Source organism: Trichomycterus rosablanca, chromosome 2, assembly GCF_030014385.1.
Source record: "Trichomycterus rosablanca isolate fTriRos1 chromosome 2, fTriRos1.hap1, whole genome shotgun sequence".
Classification (NCBI taxonomy): Eukaryota; Metazoa; Chordata; class Actinopteri; order Siluriformes; family Trichomycteridae; genus Trichomycterus; species Trichomycterus rosablanca.
Window position 1 is genome coordinate 27008560 of NC_085989.1, and position 21308 is coordinate 27029867.

At 37.0% G+C, this 21308-nt stretch overlaps 1 protein-coding gene across 1 annotated transcript in view; it reads left to right on the top strand.

The window, feature by feature from the left end:
• csmd3b (CUB and Sushi multiple domains 3b) overlaps positions 1 to 21308 on the top strand; it is a 538328-nt gene that overhangs the window by 344424 nt on the left and 172596 nt on the right. The window lies entirely within an intron of this gene.

A 21308-nucleotide genomic window follows, 5' to 3' on the forward strand; every position in this document is an offset into this window, starting at 1 on the left:
CTTTTAAAACAAATCTATTACATAAATGACACATGCACCACATATTTAGAATGTAAACTGTACCTACAAACAATAAATGACACATTTTACTAAAAACTTACTATAAATGTTAATGAACAGTTGTCATTACAATGGGTCATTACATATTAGGCAATCCTTATAATCCTTATGAAAAAAAGTAGTTTCACCTCCAAAAAAACTAAATAGATTTAAAATACTTTATATATAAATTAATTATATCTAAATTGACCACATTATTTATACAAATATACACAGATCAGCGATAACATTAAAACCACCTCCTTGTTTCTACACTCACTGTCCTTTTTATCAGCTCCACTTACCATATAGAAGCACTTTGTAGATGTACAATTACTGACTGTAGTCCATCTTTTTTTTCCTGCATGCTTTGTTATCCCCCTTTCATGCTGTTCTTCAATGGTCAGGACCCCCACAGGACCACTACAGAGCAGGTATTATTTGGGTGGTGGATGATTCTCAGCACTGCAGTGACACTGACATGGTGGTGGTGTGTTAGTGTGTGTTGTGCTGGTATGAGTGGATAAGACACAGCAGCGCTGATGGAGTTTTTAAACACCTCACTGTCACTGCTGGGCTGACAACAGTCCACCAATTAAAAATATGCAGCCAACAGCGCCCCATGTGCGGCGTCCTGTGACCACTGATGAAGGTCTAGAAGATGACCAGCTCAAACAGCAGCAATAGATGAGCGATCGTCTCTGACTTTACATCTACAAGGTGGAGCAACTAGGTAGGAGTGTCTAATAGAGTGGACAGTGAGTGGACACAGTATTTAAAAACTCCAGCAGCACTGCTGTGTCTGATCCAGTCATACCAGCACAACACACACTAACACACCACCATGTCACTGCAGTGCTGAGAATGATCCACCACCTAAAAAATACCTGCTCTGTGGTGGTCCTGTGGGGGTCCTGACCATTGAAGAACAGAGTAAAAGCAGGCTAAAACGGTATGTAGAGAAATAGATGAACTACAGTCACTAATTGTAGGACTACAAATTGCTCCTACATGGTAAGTGGAGCTGATAAAATGGACAGTGAGTGTAGAAACAAGGAGGTGGTTTTAATGTAATGGCTGATCGGTGTATACATTCACTATTCCAAGTCAGCGAAACTTAAGTGGTTTTGTTAAATTATCATTATTATTATTATTATCATTATTATTTTATTATATATTTCTTCTACTCTGTGCTTTTAAAAAGAGCTGAATTGTGAATAGGTTGTAAAATGCTTGAGTATTTCAAACAGTTACTGATAGCTCTTCAAATAGTTCGGAGTTTTGCACACTGCACAGTTACTCTGGAGTGGATCCATTGTGGTAAATATGGCTGTGTGTGTGGGTTAATCCAATCTGAGTGATGCTGACGACTGAATCCTATTATAAAAGGATGGATGAATCTTGCTGTATCACAGGATGCACTTCTCATATAGTTGCTGGGTGCCACATAAGGGCATTACAGGCCCCTATAAGCCATATTTTATCATTACGGCTTTAATCTATGCATGGCGCGCCAGTATCTTTACGGTCACCTTCACATTTCTACTTGCTTAAGGCTAATGCAGTGATGTGCTTCTGGCAATGTGCAGTTGCAGTGAGCCTGACAAGTAAGCATCATAAAGCATTCTTCAGTCATTGACAACATGGACTTTAACTGCATGCTTAGAAATTTTCTTTTCATGAAAAAACGCAGTGGTTAACAAAGTGACAGAATAATTGAGCACTTTCATAAGTTTTTTTAACATGCTAAACCTTTCTTCTGAATTGTAGCCAGTATTTTTACAGTAATTAAAAAGAATGGAAATTTGGCTCCAGTGGTTACAAAGTGAAAAACAGCAGCAAATTCTATTTTCCCCCAGAATCGAGCTTTTTTAGCAGCTTTTATAGGTTTTTTAACATGCTACAGAAGTCAGAAGGAATTTTGTGTCTAGTGGTTAAAAGGTAAACTACAGGGTGGGCCATTTATATGGATACACCTAAATAAAATGGGAATGGTTGGTGATATTAACTTCCTGTTTGTGGCACATTAGTATATGGGAGGGGGGAAACTTTTCAAGATGGGTGGTGACCATGGCGGCTATTTTGAAGTCGGCCATTTTGGATCCAACTTTAGTTTTTTCAATGGGAAGAGGGTCATGTGACACATCAAACTTATTGAGAATTTCACAAGAAAAACAATGGTGTGCTTGCTTTTAACGTTATTCTTTCATGAGTTATTTACAAGTTTCTGACCACTTATAAAATGTGTTCAAAGTGCTGCCCATTGTGTTGGATTGTCAATGCAACCCTCTTCTTCCACTCTTCACACACTGATAGCAACACCGCAGAAGAAATGCTAGCACAGGCTTCCAGTATCCGTAGTTTCAGGTGCTGCACATCTCGTATCTTCACAGCATAGACAATTGCCTTCAGATGACCCCAAAGATAAAAGTCTAAGGGGGTCAGATCGGGAGACCTTGGGGGCCATTCAACTGGCCCACGACGACCAATCCACTTTCCAGGAAACTGTTCATCTAGGAATGCTCGGAGCTGACACCCATAATGTGGTTGTGCACCATCTTGCTGGAAAAACTCAGGGAACGTGCCAGCTTCAGTGCATAAAGAGGGAAACACATCATCATGTAGCAATTTCAAATATCCAGTGGCCTTGAGGTTTCCATTGATAAAGAATGGCCCCACTATCTTTGTACCCCATATACCACACCATACCATCAATTTTTGTGTTCCAACAGTCTTGGAGGGATCTATCCAATGTGGGTTAGTGTCAGACCAATAGCGGTGGTTTTGTTTGTTAACTTCACCATTCACATAAAAGTTTGCCTCATCACTGAACAAAATGTTCTGTGTAAACTGAGGGTCCTGTTCCAATTTTTGTTTTGGCCATTCTGCAAATTCAGTGCGCCGATCTGGGTCATCCTCGTTGAGATGCTGCAGCAGCTGGAGTTTGTAAGGGTGCCATTTGTGAGTAGCTAATATCCGCCGAAGGGATGTTCGACTGATGCCACTCTCCAGTGACATGCGGCGAGTGCTACGCTGTGGGCTCTTGCTGAATGAAGCTAGGACAGCCACTGATGTTTCTTCATTAGTGACAGTTTTCATGCGTCCACATTTTGGCAAATCCAACACTGAACCAGTTTCACGAAACTTGGCAAGCAGTTTGCTAACTGTAGCATGGGAGATGGGTGGTCTCGTAGGGTGTCTTGCATTGAACTCTGCTGCAATGACCCGGGTACTGCGTTCACCAGACATCAACACAATTTCTATCCGCTCCTCACGTGTTAACCTCTGCGACATGTCAATGGCTGTAAACAAAGAGAAGCTTGTAAATAACTCATGAAAGAATAAAGTTATGTTAAAAGCAAGCACACCATTGTTTTTCTTGTGAAATTCTCAATAAGTTTGATGTCACATGACCCTCTTCCCATTGAAAAAAACTAAAGTTGGATCCAAAATGGCCGACTTCAAAATGGCCGCCATGGTCACCACCCATCTTGAAAAGTTTTCCCCCTCCCATATACTAATGTGCCACAAACAGGAAGTTAATATCACCAACCATTCCCATTTTATTTAGGTGTATCCATATAAATGGCCCACCCTACATCAGAAAGTCATATTTTCCCCACAATCATGGTATGACAGAATGTTAACAAGAGTGTTTATCAGTAAAAAAAAAAAACCTGACAAACACCCTTGCTAACTAGCTAACATTCTGTCAGGTATTTTTTTTTTTTTTCTTGGATTAGCAGTAAAGACTAAGGTGGAGTACAGGGCTTTTGGGAGTATGTATTTAATGTGAATAGTAGGAGTAGGCCTTTTTATAGTAATTGAGAAGTTATAGGGCTCCCTAATGGAACAGCAGTAGGCAGCTGGATGGATGGTATGCATTTCTTCACTGCTCAGTAGAAAAAAATTACCACTCTTTGGACTTATTTGATGTAGTTGTTCTGTGGCACTGACATGAGCAGCAGTATTAGTATTAGTGCTTGACTTATCTTGACTCATCTTAATGAAAACATGTATAATCCTCACCTTTTCTGATTGATGGCTTTTTTTCTTAAAGATTAAAGAATACAGTATATAAGAATAAGAATATAAGTCTGGAAACTATTGGAAACATCGAAATCTTAAAGTGAGGCTGTTATCACAGTATAGACATACTTGCTGTACAAACAGTTGTTCTTTCTGATTTGCTCTTAATGCAGGATAGATTACTAAACTAAACATGATGTAACTGAAAAGCTTTAGAGGATACACCATATAGTTTGTCAAACATTTTTTAGGAACAAATTAACCAACCACCACATCACCATTATTGTCTCTTAACTAGTTGCACCAGCTTTATAAATGCTTTTCTGTAATTTAATATTAGTGTTTCACATAGATATGGACACATTTTTGCCCTCTCTTTTTTTGTTGATTTAAACTAGATGCACTGGTTGGGTTTCAAGCATTAAGTAAAATTTTAACTACTTTGCTAAAGCATGCTACAACATCCCTGATCCAACAATGCCCCAACCTGCCATTCGATCTCAGACCAATTAATAAAGCATCCACCACAGCAGCTTGGCAAAAAGTGGGAGACTATACCATCAACAGACTCTACAAGATCCACCCTACCATAAAACGGATAGAGCCCAATACTCCAAAAAACAGCGTATAAGTTAAGAAAAAACAATTACATTCTACACCCTTACAGACACACAAACACTCTAACCACCATATGCACAAGTAAAGAAAGCAAATTGACCCACCACTTTAACATTTAAAGACTGAATCTATTAGCTAGCCATGATAATAGCCATAGCGGCTGGCATGGTGTTAAGAATTAAACAACAAGCAAACAAACTACTTTGTTAAGTCACTTCAATTTAGTTCTGTGTTTTAGAATTTGAGATGCTTGAGAAGGTTTTTGTTTTTTTGGATAATTTTTCTGCTGCCAAATTTAATTGTGCTTATGGCTTTAGCTTATGGACAGACTAATAAAAAAAAAAAAAAAATTTATAAACTTTGTTGAGACCTGTCTGATAAATTGCCTTATGAATTATGTTTGGTATACTAGTTGACTGGAAATGTAACTGACCCTTCAGTTACTCAAAGGTGATACTGGGGTTGAATAACTTTCACAGCGTGGTATAAGCAGTAAAAGGAACCAAATGATAAACAGTGGGAGTTTAAAAAGGTAGATAAACTACATTTATAAATCACAGTGGTATTACTAAAACACAGGCCACAAATCTATCACACCTATTGATTTCTGCATTCTAAAAGAAAAAAAATGACCTAGTTTCCCTTTAATAAGGACAAATGGGACTTGTAAGTAACACTGAAGGCAAGAAGTAAGAACAAGAGATACGATGTGACGATTTCTGTTCACAAAGCACATCCCTTCCATAGGCTGCACATATATACTATATTTATGAGCACCAGCTCTAGATGTTGCCAATGCTCATGGTAAATCCTGGAGAGCCCGTTGTTTTCCTCCTTGTAAACTTTAATCTGTTTCTTAGGAATAATCTCTTAGCCACTGTAGCTTTTTGAGACCACTATCTAGCTATGATAGCGTCATTAATCAAATTCAGCTGGCATTTACGAGGGCGGGCAAGCCATACAGCCGGCTGCTGTGAGAGCTACATAAGCTGACTGCAGAGTATGTGTTACACCTTCTACCAGACAAGATAAAGTGCTGTATACCTGAACTTAATTTACTGATGATTTTGTTTATACCTGCACTTTTTAATCTGTGCTACTTGTTTACATTTAAACTGAGGCAGAATATTAGGCATTACACGCTAGGACAATCAATAATCTAAAAATTAGTGGACAGATTTTATAGGGCACGAAAGGTGTTGGTGCCACACAGCTTCTGAGTTTCATGTTCTTTCTGGTTTGTTAATATATGTCATGTCGGCTTCAAGATGGCTCTGTACCCACTTTAACCCTATATATCTGCTAGTATTCATTGAGACACACTTAGCTGTATCTTGAATCTACTGTAGAATCAGATGCAAGCTAATTATCAATAAATAATCTGTATATTGCTATTAATAAATGTTGTGGAATGCAATGGTTAGTGGAGCTGTTTAAACCTCCATGGTTCTGGGTTTAATCTAAAGCTTTATATAGTGTCTGTGTGAAATGTACAATATCCTTACTGTGTGTATTAGGTTCTGACCACCCAATAACATGCCAAGAAAGTTGCCAGTTGTTTGGTATTCAAGCACATGGTCTAGTGTTTGTACTGTATGAATAGCTGCTTGTGTACTTTTACCCACTTTCAGCCCTGCTTTATGTCCTTGCACTTACTTACACAAGACCAGTCAATAATTTGTGTAATGACAGCCATAAGTAATGAGGTGCATGGCACGGAGTAAAAGCTTCTGTGTCCCTATCTAAATTTTAAGATTTAGTTACTGTCTGTGTCTATTTAGTATGCTTTTATATTTTTGTAAAAGTTTGCCACTGTTTACACTAATTTCGGGAGTCATGGTGCTTCAGTGGGTAGCACTGTCGCTTCACCGTAGGTCCTTTCTATGTAGAGTTTGCATGTTCCCCCGTGTTTGTGTGGATTTCCTCCAGGAGCTCCGGTTTCTTCCCACAGTCCAAAGAGGTGAATTAGAGATACAAAATTGTCCCTGACTGTGTTTGACATTAAACTTGTGAACTGATGAATCTTGTGTAATGAGTAACTATCGTTTCTGTCATGAATGTAACCAAAGTGTGTAAAACATGACGTTAAAATCCTAATAAATAAATAGAAACACTAATTTCATTCCGCATTTAAAAAATGTGCCAAAAGGGTTGCCAGGTGTCTGATTTTCAGCCTGACAATCCAACTTTTAGAACAATATCTGCTTGTGTACATTGACCCACTTTTAACCATGCCTTATACTATGTCATAACTGAGATTAGTCAGCAGTCTGTAAACCAACATCCATGACTCCGAACATGTATAACTGGTAATATAGGTGCTGCACAGCTTTAGTATTTCAGGTTCAATATTAAGATTTAGGTTCAGTATGCTCTTTCTCTGTTTGTATAGTATTTCTTTTGGGTATCTTGCTTTCCTTTCATAAAAGGGTTGCCTTATCTTGGGTTTTAACAACACAGTTTTTAGCTGAATATATACTTTTGTACTTTGACCCACATTCAACCATGCTTTTTTATTTCCACTTACTTGGTCACATCTAAGTACTAGCTGTAATCAGTTTGACAGCATGGAGTATGAAAATGCTTCCTTATTTAATATTCAGTATTCCAGGTTCAATCATTGGATTTTTTACTGTCTATGTTGAGATTTGTATGTTCTACCCTGTTTGTTGGTTTTCTGCTAGGTTAGAGTATTCATTTCCCTTAAATAAATGGTTTCCTAACAGTTTTCAATCAATCAGTACTATTTTTATTCTGACTCTTCTGTCAATGTGGACTTTGTCTTTTCCTGTTTATTGGGCTTTTGGACCCATTGAGAACCTGATGAGGAATGGTCACTGAAGATGCGAGGCCATGTTTTAGAACACTCCTGCCAGTAGTCTGGCACCTTGTGAACATAGTACATGTGCTGGGTTGTAGAGTTCAGTCATTTCACTAAATTACTGTGGAGCCAGGCCGAGTAGCACTTTATAGGTTAGTAAAAGTATTTTGTAATTAATTTGGAATTTAACTGCCAACCAGTGCAGAGATGATGGAGTAGGGCTAAGATGAGCAAATTTCCTTGTTCTAGTTGCACTCTAGCTGTTGCATTTCTAACAGCTGGAGCTTTTTTTATGGATCTACCAAAGCATCCAGTGAAGAAGGGCATTGCAATAATCTAGTAGTTATAAAGATTAAATGAAAGTGGGTTTATATGACAAATTTTCATTCGTTCAGTCATTTAGTTTTATCTTACCATTATATACCCAGTTTAAAGTCACAAACAGGATCAACTAATAATCTGTGTTATGTGCTAAAAAGGCATAGATTTTAAAGGTAGCATTAGGTAGTTTGCACAAATCCAGAAACACTTATTTAATATTGCCTTAGGTTAGAATATGTAAGAAGTTTTATATTGTGTTTCAAAAATAAAACAAATAAAATATGTAAAATAAGATAAAGAAAGCCTTAGTTCAGTTTTATTTATGAATAAATCACAGTATAGTAATCACAGTATAGTCCACTTTCTTTTCACTTTTTTAAACTGGAATGGTAATGCCTGCTGTTCTGTATCATATTTGCTAATGCAGTATTGATTTATTTATTGTATACTTATTTCCATTTTTCACTGGCGATTGTGCTAAAAGTAAAGCTAATGTCTACATTCAACTGTATGTTTTGTATAGCTGGATGGATCACTATGCTTACTGTATGCAGCTTTAGAAAGTGACTGATTGAAAAGAGCTGATCCAGCCAAGCCATCAGAGTACATACTATTTCATCAAAGTCAGTTAAGTTATAATTACATTTGATCACACTGACATGTCTATTAGGCAAAGTACATTGGTGGATTTTGCTTGGAAAAATGATGGAGGCATGAAAATCAGATGGCATGATCAATAGGATCATTTAACAGTGAGTGGGGTGGCAGGGTCAAATTGCATTGAAGGGAGAGTATTTTTATTTTTGCTTAACTGACATGTAAATGTATTTTTCCTCATAACTGTTGACCCCAGACTGAAGGTTTATCTTGACTATTAAATTTTGTTATTTTGTTTGTGCCAACACCAGAACATCAAAGCCAGAGTCTTGGGCATTAATATAAAGTTCTTTCTCTTGCAGCCATCACTCATGTAACAGCCTCCACTGTTGTAAAATAGCTTTCCACTTTGGCTCATTTTGGGCATGACTGCAGGATTTAATTTTTATTTAAATAATTACTGAGATTTTGCCCTGTATGATAAGGCCCGGCTATTTAACATTTATATTTTAACCTAGAGGTGTTAAATGTGGTTAAAACCATGGGTCTGTGCCAGCAGTCAGTTTGTCATCAAAGCAAATCATTTCTTTATAGACTTAAACACGGTATGACCGCATATATGTGATGCAGTTCACAAAAGTGAAAGGTGGAAATCATTATGCTTCTTCATCATTGGAACTAAGGGGCAACTTACAGAAATATTTGGAACAGTAAAATTAGTTTTACATTGATTTTGACTTTTATTTTACTGTGGACTGTATGAACCAAAAATATTTAGTTTTGTCTAGTCAACTTAATTTCACTTTTAAAAAAAAGTTGGGACCGGGGCAATTCAGGGCTATTAATGGCATATTAGTTAATCATGATTATTAGCGGTAAAAGCAGTATCCAAGAAAGTGATCACGTAAAAAAAAACGTTTTAAAATGTTTAAAAACAATGTTCCTCAAAGAAAGATTGGAAGGGATCTGCATATTTGTCCCTCTACAGTACATAATATCATTCAACGATTCAAGAATCTGGAGAAATCTCAGTGCTTTACAAGCCTGAACAAGCTGAACACCTATGATATCAGATACTTCAGACGCCACTGCATGAAGAACCATCATTCATCAGTAGATGATTTAACCATATGAGCAAGGGATTACTTTGGCAAACCTTTTTTAAGCACTACAATACGGAGTTACATTCACAAATGCTACTTAAAACTTTACTGTGTGAAAAAGAAGCCTTATGTTAACCATGTCTAGAAGTGGCATCACGATCTCTGGACTCTGAGGCATCTGGGATGCCAAAGAAGAGGGTACGGGTACTGGACTGGCCTGCCTGCCTGCAGTCCTGACCTGTCCTCAATAGAGAATATGTGGAGAATTTTAAAACAACTATGACAACCCCACTCTGTTGCACATCTTAAGACGTGTTTGCAGGATTTCTTTTGGAATGTGTTGTAGGCCAGGAATAAATGTATATTAATAAATGAAATTAAATTGACCAGACAAAGCATAAAATACTTTGGGTTCACACTGTCTGCAATGAAATAAAAATGAAAGTAAATCAGAAACCCTGCATTTTTTTAAATTTGCAATTTCCTTAGTGCTCCAACTTTTTTGATATGGGGTTGTAAAACGGCATCAGACAAAATTCCTCCAGAGTCAACTGCAGTATACACCTGAGCTCTCCAAAACCCATATTCATTTGTCAGAGTGCCAGTATGTGAAACTTGACTTCCTTATTCCAAAAAATACACTTTTATTTCTTTAGAATCTAACATTGGCATGTATTATGCTTTTGTACTGTGCAGCCTCTCTTTGACTTGTGTGCAGCTGATTAACCACTGAACATTTTTGTGACAATGTTGCTCATGGGTGCAGCTTGGCTTGTAAATATTTAAACTGAGGACATTTATGTGTTTTGCAGTCTGTGCTCACATTTGTAGGGCCGAGTTGCTGTTGCTGTTCATGTTCATTTCACTGTAACAGCATTTACAGTTTACTATGTCAGCTCTAGCAAAGCAGAAAGTTAATGGAAACTAGAGCTCTATGATATTGTACATTTACATCACTGAACTCCAGTGCTTTTTGTCAATGGACACAATATTTTAGAGTTTATGATGTTTATTGCTATACCTATTCATTTAAATACAGATAAACGTTATGATATCGCAATGATTCTAAAAGAGCTTTACCAGTTGTTAATGTGTCTATCATGTCCTTTTTTGCGGCACGGTGGCTCCCTCGGTAGCACTGTTGCCTCACAGAAAGAAGGGTTCAATTTTGAGGTATAGTGGTTCAGGTCCTTTCTGTGTGGAGTTTGCATGTTCTCCCCATGTCTGCATGGGTTTCCTCTGGGAGCTCCGGTTTTCTCCAACAGTCCAAAGACATGCAAGTGAGGTGAATTGGAGATACAAAATTGTCCATGATGGTGTTTGACATTAAAGACTTGAACTGATTAATCTTGTGTAACCAGTAACTACCTCTCCTGTTATGAGTGTAAAACATGAGGTTAAAATCCTAATAAATAAATCATATGTATGTCAAAAGGATTAGGCATAGAGCCTTACTGCAGTTGCAAAATACACTGGTAAATATTGTTGGCCATAAATTAAGCATGAAAAAGTTTGGTCTCAGTCCCATTTCTCACTCTTCTTATCTTGCTTACTACATAAAAATAACATTAGCATACATATTAAATCTGTGAGTGCGCTATGGAGTGAAAGTTTTGAAAAATTTACACATTTGTTATATAGACAAGTAGGATCTCACCACCATACACACCAGTGACAATGATTTAGTACATCCAAATAATTAACTGAACAACTTGCAAAGTAAAGGATATGAGATTTGCTTGAGTTTTTACTTTGATAAAGTAGAAAAAAATCACTTTTATATCAGTTTAAGAACACTAGTAAACATGGTTCTATTTAGAAGTGTTCCCCTTTTCCACTTAAACTAGTCATATCCAGTTCCATAACTGTAACAGCCCCCTATCCTGACCAAGCAAAGCCACAGACTATCATTCTCTGACACATGCGCAGCTGCTGGCTGCTTCTTTTCACCTCCTAGAGATGGGGTTTCACAGAGTGGTATCAACCATCTTTCATGCAAGTGGCTTGACCAGCTAGCAGAGGCTGCAATTACAGCAGCAGTAACAAGCTCATTTGACCGATCTCTCTCCTTAGACACAGTCAGTCTTGTCTGGTTAATGTGTTAGCCCACCAATGCTGAGATCATAAGCTTGACTTGGCTAGGCCACCTTATTTAGTATGAGCTGTATTTTTTTTTATATGAATATGAATTAACATGGTTTATAAAGGCACACACCTGGGTCTATAGGGACCAAAAACTGTTTTTGTTCGAACAATGCAGTGCAGGGACAATGCAAGTCATGAAGTCAAGGAACTGTCTGTGGATCTATGCAACCAAATTATAGAAAGGCAAAGATCAGGGCAAGGATATAAGGCAATATCTAAGGCACTGAGTGTTCCCAGGAGCACTAGTGTCTGTAATTATTTCAAAATAAAGCTTGGCACAACCTTGAACCTTCCTAAAGTTGGCTGCCTGGCCAAATTGGACATTCGGGAAGGAAGGACCTTGGTCAGCGAGATATAAATGAATCCAAAAACCACTCTAATAGAATTCTAAAAGTACTGAGCAGAGATAGGAGAACCTGTTGGATGGACAGCGATCTCTGTGGCAATCCATAAAGATTGCTCAATGGCTTGTATAGGATTCTGGCAATATGAGGTTGAAATTCTGTAGTCTGTTGAGACAAAATGTCACTATGCAGTATGTCTGGTGAAAAACAGCCACTGCATGTCACTTGGCTAGTACCATACCAGCAGTGAAACATGGTTGTGGCTGCGTCATGATGTGTGGGTGCTTCTTACTAGCTAGTATAGGGAGACTAGTAAGAATTGTTGGACGTATTAAAGCAGCCAAACACAGGAAGATCTTTGAAAAATATTCAGCCTGGGGTGACAGTTGACCTTTAAACATGACTAGATGAAACAAGTCTCTAAATGTCCTTGTATGGCCTAGCAAAAGCCCAGACTTAAACCCCATTGGCTTTCACAATTCAACCTGACTGAGCTTGAGAGGATCTGCTATGAAGAATAGGATAAACTGCCCAAATCTGGTCGTTTTCAAAACTGTCTTGGTCATTATTTATTAGGTGTAGATTGATGCATAGAAATAATTGTTATATCCATTGGAAATCAAATCCACAACATGAACTATATAAAAAGCCAAGGGGTCTGAATACTTACTAAGTTATGTTAACATTGTAGAGCAATACAGTATTAAGTAGTATACCTTAATTTAAAACAATATTGAGTTGATTTTGCATAAGCTGCATTTACACTGACTAATATTCAGCTGACATGCTAAATTGCTGAATTTTTCACCTTATCTTTTAGGAAATTCCTAGAAAGCGCTCTCTATTTTTAAACCAGCACTTAAAGCTGTAAAGGTTGTGTGATGTCAATTTTGTTATTGCTTTGAAGGAACCTTTTTATTTCTAGTAATACCATGTCATGTTAAGCTTAAGAGCATACCTGAGCTTTTGTGGGGTTTTTTTTTATTTTGCTTTGTTTTTATGTTTCATAGTTGTCTTTGTTGATTAAACCATCTTATCTTTATCTTGATGCTTAGAGGATTTAGTCAACTCTTTAATTGCTTATGAACACTAATCCCATGTTGATGTGTATTTCAGCAGTCACTAGAATTACAAAACATTCTAAACTCTTTCTTTGTGGCTTTATTTAAGAGACAAGCACTTTTATCTCTTTGTGATCATCTTAAGTCCCAGGAAACTGCAAAGAAATAATTTTTAAACATTTTCTTGGTGAGACCATTACAGGGTTAAAAAGGCACACATGAAACACCTGACACTATTCCTTGTTGATGTTTGAGGTGAGGGAGGTTCAAGATTGAAACATGCCACTGTGTCAACAGACTGAATATAAAGTTGTATTATTATTTACTGAGCGTATTTCTGCAATTATCACATGAAAAACAGCAAATTATGCCAAGCAAGTTTCCCAATAAATAGAGCAGATTGCATTCTAATAAACAAGTATAACCTTTTCAATAATTTTCTGCACATATTGACTAATTATTCAATTTGAAAATACCACGGTTGAGCCAGATTCAGTCTTTGAACTTTGGAGGTGTTGTTTAAAAACTTTGTGTAAAAGAATTGGCATTTTGAAACAGCTGAAAAAGAGGTAAAATGTGAACAGGTCCAATGAATAGCAAAATTAGTTATTTTACCATGGTCCTAAAGTGTCTGGTTTTAACAGCAATGTGTTTTTCTCTAGAAATAAAGAATAGCTGTTTGACAAAATATAGCAGTTCACAGATGCACAAAACTATTTTTATAACATTTTTACCTGATTTAACATATATTTGACAAAATAAATAAATTAACCACCAGCAGTAGTAGAAGTAGCTCAATGCTGTAGATAATTTGTGACAACCCTGTGTGCTTTAGAGAAAAGAGCCATTCTGTAAGAGAAAGGTTTTAATGTTTGTTGTCCTAATGTTTCATTCATAACTGTTTTGAATGTGGCCTTTAATTAAAATTTAATAATGGATGGAAAAGAGGCAAAGACAGTTTTATCTCAAGCCTAAAATTAAGATTTTAAAGATTTTGTCTCCTTGTGTTGTAGCAAATAATGTATAGTTCCCTTGGCAGCTTTTACAAAGTGGTTTCTAAGGTTAAATATCAATTACTTAATGGTTTTAGACATTTTATGTTAAGATTGCATTCAATGTTTCATTCATAGTGATAAGAAATGAATGGAAAAACCTAAATATTCAAAAATAATAATACGCTGATATGAACTGCTGTATTCCCACCTTTAACATAATGTTACTGGGTAAGCTCTGGACCCACCATGACCTTAATCATTAAGAAAAAATAATATTTATAGGTAAATTCATATTTTTTCTATTGATCACATCACTTACCATGGCAGATTTCATATCAGGCGGAATGCAGTGCACAGCTGTAAATGCTCTCTTTATTTTATTGTAACAGATGACTTGGTATGAGCCTCCTCTTCATTCTGTACTGCAGCTAGATAAGCTGCCGGCGCTCCTCTAATCAGTGTAATTGAGTTACGCTGCAGTTAGGGTGAACTTTAGGCCTATCACGCTCATGAAAAATGTCAATATTGCCACATTAATATTCCATTAGCTGGCAGGAGGTTTTTATGAGCGACTGCTTTAGTGTACTGTCAGGCTTTCCTACAGAAGCTAGAGGCCCATCTCTCTCTGGCATTGTGTAGTTTGCTTTTAATTTCAGGTTGAAAGGATGACAAAAGGATTTCCATTGATTAACATCGGGCACAAATGTCTGAGCCGGTTTAATCCTGCTTTAATGCTAAATGAAGATCAACATTGTGTGGTAAAGAGGAGAATAAAACAGAAATGGTAGCTGGAGAGCTGAGTGTTCAGTGTAGCTGTCAAATCCAATGTGCTTTAAATGCTGCCCACATAGATGCTGAATTGGTCCTCTGTGCCAGCTGTCAAAATGAAAAGAAAAAAGGAATGTCTTGTTAAAGCTTTAACAGTCTCTGATAGCAACATGTGTGTGTGCCTATATGTGTAGGGTTGAGGAATAATGGCTTACTTATATTCAAAATAAGATTTCAATACAAATATGATTTAATAATGGATAATAATACTTTAGTTTTGTTCCTATTTAACTCCATTCACATTTTTCCTGCTTTTAAAGGCAGTTTTAAAAAACTCATACTAGGCTGCTCAGGTCGTGCAGCGGTAAAACATGCTAGCACACCAGAGCGGACATTTCAAACTTGTCAGTTCGAAACTCAGCTCTGCAATCCAACTGGGCTGGGCGTTTATATGAACAACATTTGGCTGTTGTTCATACAGGGAGGAAAATGCTGGATAGGGACTCCTCATAACTGGTCCAATTACGACCTCTGCTGGCTGATTGATGGCATCTGCACAGAGTGGAGGAATAATGTGATCAAGATGTGGCTCTCTGTACACAAAGCTGATCCACATATGAACTTACCTCGTGCAGGTGAAAAGATGCAGTCGGCTACTGTACATGTGTTGGAGGGGGCGTGTGTCAGTCTCGCTCTCCTCAATCAGGGTGGGGGTCAGCACCAGTAGAGAGGAAGCATAACGCAATTGGGTAAAAATTGGATGCGCTATAAATCGGGAGAAAATGCTTTAAAAAAAACTCATACTAGGCAGTTTACAACTATATTTTCTTCTGTCAAAAAGAGACAAAAAATAATTAAAAAAAAGTGATAATGCTAAAGTAAATAAGACACAAGGGATTCAGGAAAGTGATTTTCCCAAACTGGAGAGACATATTGCAAGCACAGCTGGATATTTTACAAATGCATCGTCAATACATTTAGAACAGTGTGGTTATTGTTTGGCATTTTGTGTGTGTTTTTGTGTGTGTGGTTAAATTAATATGTGTGTGTGGTCATGTGTCACTGTGTATATGTGGGTTTGTGTGATTATAAAAACCCATTTTGCACCTGCTCCCCAGCACATTTCTTTTTCCTTGGTGCAGTAAGACCAGGCTTGGTGTGTTTGGAATTTCAATCAGGCTTTAGCACTCAGCCTGCCTGATTATCTGTCTGGATAATTTTAATATTTGACCCAAAAGTGCTATGTTGCAGATTCATCACATTTTTGTTTTGCTTGTTATTTTCTCTCTCTTGTGGATCACAAGGTAATATTTTATTATAAAAGTAGTTCTTCACTTGCACCTGTAACATACCAAATATATATATTTTTCTCCCACACATTAGCTTGAAATGCCTTTTCATGGTAAGACTTTCTATCCTACATTAGTGTTTTACTAAGGCACTCACACTGGCAAAGTGCCAACTTTATGTGAAAGATGAACTGTGTTAAGTTACAACATTTTTCCGAAGTAATAATAATAATACATTTTATTTATATAGCGCTTTTCAAGATACTCAAAGACGCTTTACATAAGACAAATAATCAAAACAAATACGTACATACACCATACAAATCATAGTACAAAATCAAAATAGTACATCAACATCAAGAATAATTAAGATAAAAACAAAGAGAGCAGCATAAGACAGTTCATTAAAAATTAGCTAAATTATGAGAGAGAACAACAAATATAGAACAATTTCTTAAAATTAGACAGAAACAGGACAGATTTACATGCAATCAGGAAACTGAAAACTTTACAAGTTTTAGGATCTAGGACTTCACATTTCTGTCGTGATCTAAGTATAAAAACTATTAAAAAGAATAGCAAAAATAAAAGCATTTATTTTGTGTTGTTACAAGTTAAATGCCACTCTGAATAGATGAGTTTTGAGAAGTGACTTGAATTTGGACAGGTCAGGACAATCTCGTAGGTGTTTGGGGAGAGCATTCCATAAAGATGGAGCAGCTATGGAAAAGGCCCTGTCACCCCAGGTCCGGTGCTTGGTCCTAGAGGGTATGGACAGTAGGTTAGCCTCAGAAGAGCGAAGGCTACGGGAGGGAATGTGCTGATGGAGCAGGTCGGTGAGGTAGGATGGGGCCTGATTATGGAGAGCTTTGTGAGTGAATAGAAGAATTTTGAATTGAATGCGTTGAGCAACGGGAAGCCAATGAAGTTTTTGTAGAACAGGTGTAATATGATCACGGGAGCGAGTATGAGTAAGGAGGCGAGCAGCTGAATTCTGGATATACTGAAGTTTTTTTAGGATTTTGTTAGATGTACCATAAAGGATGCTATTGCAATAATCAATTCTGGATGTAATAAAAGCATGAATCAAGGTTTCGGCGGCAGAAAAAGAGAGTGATGGACGTAGACGTGCTATGTTTTTTAGATGAAAGAAAGCAGTTTTGGTGATGTGATTTACATGGCGGTCAAAAGAGAGGTTGCTATCAAAAATTACACCAAGATTTCGGATGTTAGAAGACGGAGACAAAGTGTCATTATCAATGGTAATTTGAAAATTTTTTGTGGTTTTTGCCAGGGTTGTAGGACCTACGATGATCATATCTGATTTTTCACAGTTTAATTTGAGGAAATTAGCTTTCATCCACAATTTCATTTCAGTGATGCAATTTGTCAGAGTGGAGTGAAGTTCAGTATTAATGGATTTGGAGGAGATGTAAAGCTGAATATCATCAGCATAGCAGTGGAAATGTAAACCATGCCGACGTATGATGTCACCAAGGGGGAGCATATAAAGAATAAACAAAAGGGGACCTAACACTGAGCCTTGGGGAACGCCTTGGGACAGTGGAGCAATGGCAGAACTACAATTGTTGATATTAACAATTAACTGAAGTACTACCAAGCCCACGTTGCTCTTTGACAGTTTTTCATATTTTGCAATATGGATGCAAATATATTACTAAATCTTGTTAAAATATCCATTTGCTTACAAAATTTTGCAAAAGTATTGTTTGCACTTCACTCTTACCTGTTAACAATTCACCTGCTTATTGTAGAATGTTTTAAATCAGTGTAACTTAAAAATGCTCTTTACACTTTCATTATTTTATTTCATTATTTGATATAAGCCAAATTATGTCATATACATAATTCTTGCTGCTTTGTCCAAAAAAAATGTTTTTTATCTCATTAGATCAGAGAATCATTTTTCTCATATTGCTAGAGTTGAAGTTGCTTACCTGTGCACAGGACTTTTGGAGAGCTTTTACAGTGACCATGTGGTTCATTCTTACCTCACTGACCAACATTCTTCTTTTCTGAATGTCCAGTTCTAGGAGGTTTCCATGATGAGCCTCTTCCAAAGGCTTTACATGTTGTTTTATATTGTGCCCTTATCCATTATTGTCACACAGTGGTGTTGTGAATCAAGTTCTAGTCACTGCTGAATGATAATTAAACCTAACAGGATGTACTTAACCACAATTTGGAGTTCCACAGCAAAGGATGTGTATATGTCTTCGAACAAAAAAAAAAAAAAAAAACCTGTCAAACCACCCAGTGATGTGTTCAAGGTGTGTTGCAACCATGACGAAAACTAACTAAACACCTGTCACAAAATCTGAGACAGAATACAATTTCATTTCACCAACAGTATGATGGGTCTAAGAAGATTTTCAAGAATCTAAACAATCGTAGAGACACCACTGGGAGTATTGTACAAAAGTTCCAAACATGTGGCATACCAATAAACTTACCTGGCTGTTGGAGAAAGCCCAGAATTGCATCCAGAGGCCTCAGCAATCTCATGAAGACAAAAAACCCTGTGTTATTGCAAAAGACTTGCAGGATGACCTGATGAAGGCAACAAGTGTGTCAGTAGAAACCACAAGATCCCTTATCAACCAAGGATTTTATGGCCAGACCCCACAACACATGCAACTTTTGACCAAGAAGCACAGTCAACTGGAGTACACCTTGCAGAGTTTTGAGACACTGGTTATTTAAATTAGTGATTTGATGCAAGATAGATTAGACTTATGATCAGAAGAATACAATCCCTGTGGTCAAGCATGGAGATGGTGCACTAATAATGTGGGGATGTTTTTCTGCTGCAGAAACTGGCTACCTTGACCATCTGACTGGCATCATGGATTCACAGAAATACCAAGGCATTTTGAGAAATAATGTTATGCCTTCTGTAGTGATAATTGGACTTTACAGCAAGACAATGACCGTAATCACTTCAAAGTCAAACAAAGCTTATTTAAGGCATCAATCCTGGAATATCTAGGAGTGTCCAGATTTGAGTCTTAAAGAAAATCTGCACTGTGTTTGGAAGAAAAAACATGCTAGCGTACCAGAGCTGACATTTTGAACTCGTTAGTTGGAAACTCAGCTCTGCCATCCGGCTGTGCTGGGCGGCTGCATGAACAACGATTGGCCGGATGTTCACACAGGATAGGAAGCTAGATAAGGACCTCATAACTGATGCAATTACAAGCTCTGCTGGCTGATTGATAGTGCCTGCACAGAGTCTGGAAATAATGCGTTGATCAGGGTGTGACTCTCTGTACACAAAGCTGATCCACATATGAACTCGCCTCGTGCAGGTAAAAAGATGCAGTCGGCTACTTTGTGATTCCTGCTTTTTCCCCCATAATAATTTGTATAAGTGAAGGTTATTACATGTTTAACAATAACAGACTTTCTGTTTACCCAAACTGTTGCTAAGTAGGTTAAGCCAAAGATTTGGTGCTTTTCCTGCCTGTGTTTTGACCCTTAAAGTAATGGTGTGTGTGGTGCTGCTGTATGGAGCTCCTTGTATCCTAACATGTTCCTGTCATGATGATTAATGGTTTAAAGGCTTATAAAAGGTTTTAGTATACAGTGAGTAATTTAGGGGAAGCTTCTTTGTAAAGTAGTGGTGATTAATATGTAGCACATTAAGGTACATCAAATCTAGTGTGTAGGACAAGACTCTAAATCTAGAAGGTATACGTATGTGAGTGAACATCTAATGTGACATGCAGACTCATGCTGACAGTATATATGAGTGCAGTGCATTACGCAGACATTTTTATGCAAGTCAGAATATAAATCAGCATTAACAGCAAAGCCATTTATTATGCTTTATTTAGGTCTCTGAGACTTACAATGGAGGAGGCTGCAGCAATATACAGGGAAATGGGATTAGAAAATGTATAACATTATAATCATGTTAATGCACATGCTGAAAATGGGACATGGTCACTGTTTGCATGTTATTCTATAGAATTTTTATACATGCTGTATTTACATGTACTTATGTATTATGCATTTATAATAATTATATTGAATATTGATTAATCTATAGACTGTTTTATTGATTAATTGATTAATCTAACGATTAATTTCTTAAAAAAATGTAATTCAGAATCTCATTTATGCTTTTATTTTAACAACAAATTGTATGACATAATAATATGGCACAAAACTGAAGTTGCTAAGCAATACGGTATTCCAAGATCTCCACGATAAAGAAGCTTAATGAAACAATATAGAAGTAAAAATGAGCCCTAACTGAACTCGCTAAGGAATACGGTATTCTAGGATCTCCGCGATTAAGAAGTTTAAAGAAACAAGACGTGCAACATCGCGCTAGTGCTGCTGCGGTACCATTAAAGCAGTGTACAAACCACGTTTTTCGTTTTGTGCCAGTTTTAAGTATTCCAAAACTTTTGATGATTTGGGTCATGGAAAAGTTTTAGCTTTTCTTTGAAAGCTTTACAATCGGCTTCTGACGGCATTTTTTAAGACTACACTTAATGCCAGCAACCAGTGACTGGACCAATTACGACTTGGGTCATGCACGCAGCAAGTAGTGCTGAGGGAATCATATGAATGCTTGTATGAATGGAAACATTGTATAAATTAAAAAAATCATTTATAAACATAGTTTTAAAAACGTAGTGTAGTGTAGTATAAATAGTGTAGTGTAGAGTAAAAATGAAAATAAATAAACCACATACCTTTTCAGATGTTTATTATGTTTCCTGAATTAAATTATGCATTTTTTTTCTTTGCGTAATCTTCAGCTAGTTTAGATCAGGAGAAGAGGTCAGGTCATATTTTGCCATTTGTTAACACTGTAGAATTTAACAAAAAAGAAAGTAATACTAATGAGCTTTAAAGCTCTACATTTTTCTGCATGTCTTATTGATCTTTTAAAGTGGTTCAGTCAGCTGCAACGGGACCCACGATTAGATTCAGGTTTATTTTTTGTGAATTGAAACTAAACTAAACCTAAAGGGGTGGTTTCCCAGACAGGATTTAACTTAAGCCAGGAGTAGGCCTTAGTCTGGAATAGTTAATCATGACTTTAAAAAGGACTTTCTGAAACACAGATTAACTACTGATTACTAACACCTGGACTATGGAGTCCCAAACTAGCTTAATTTAAAACCACCTGTGCTAGTCTGA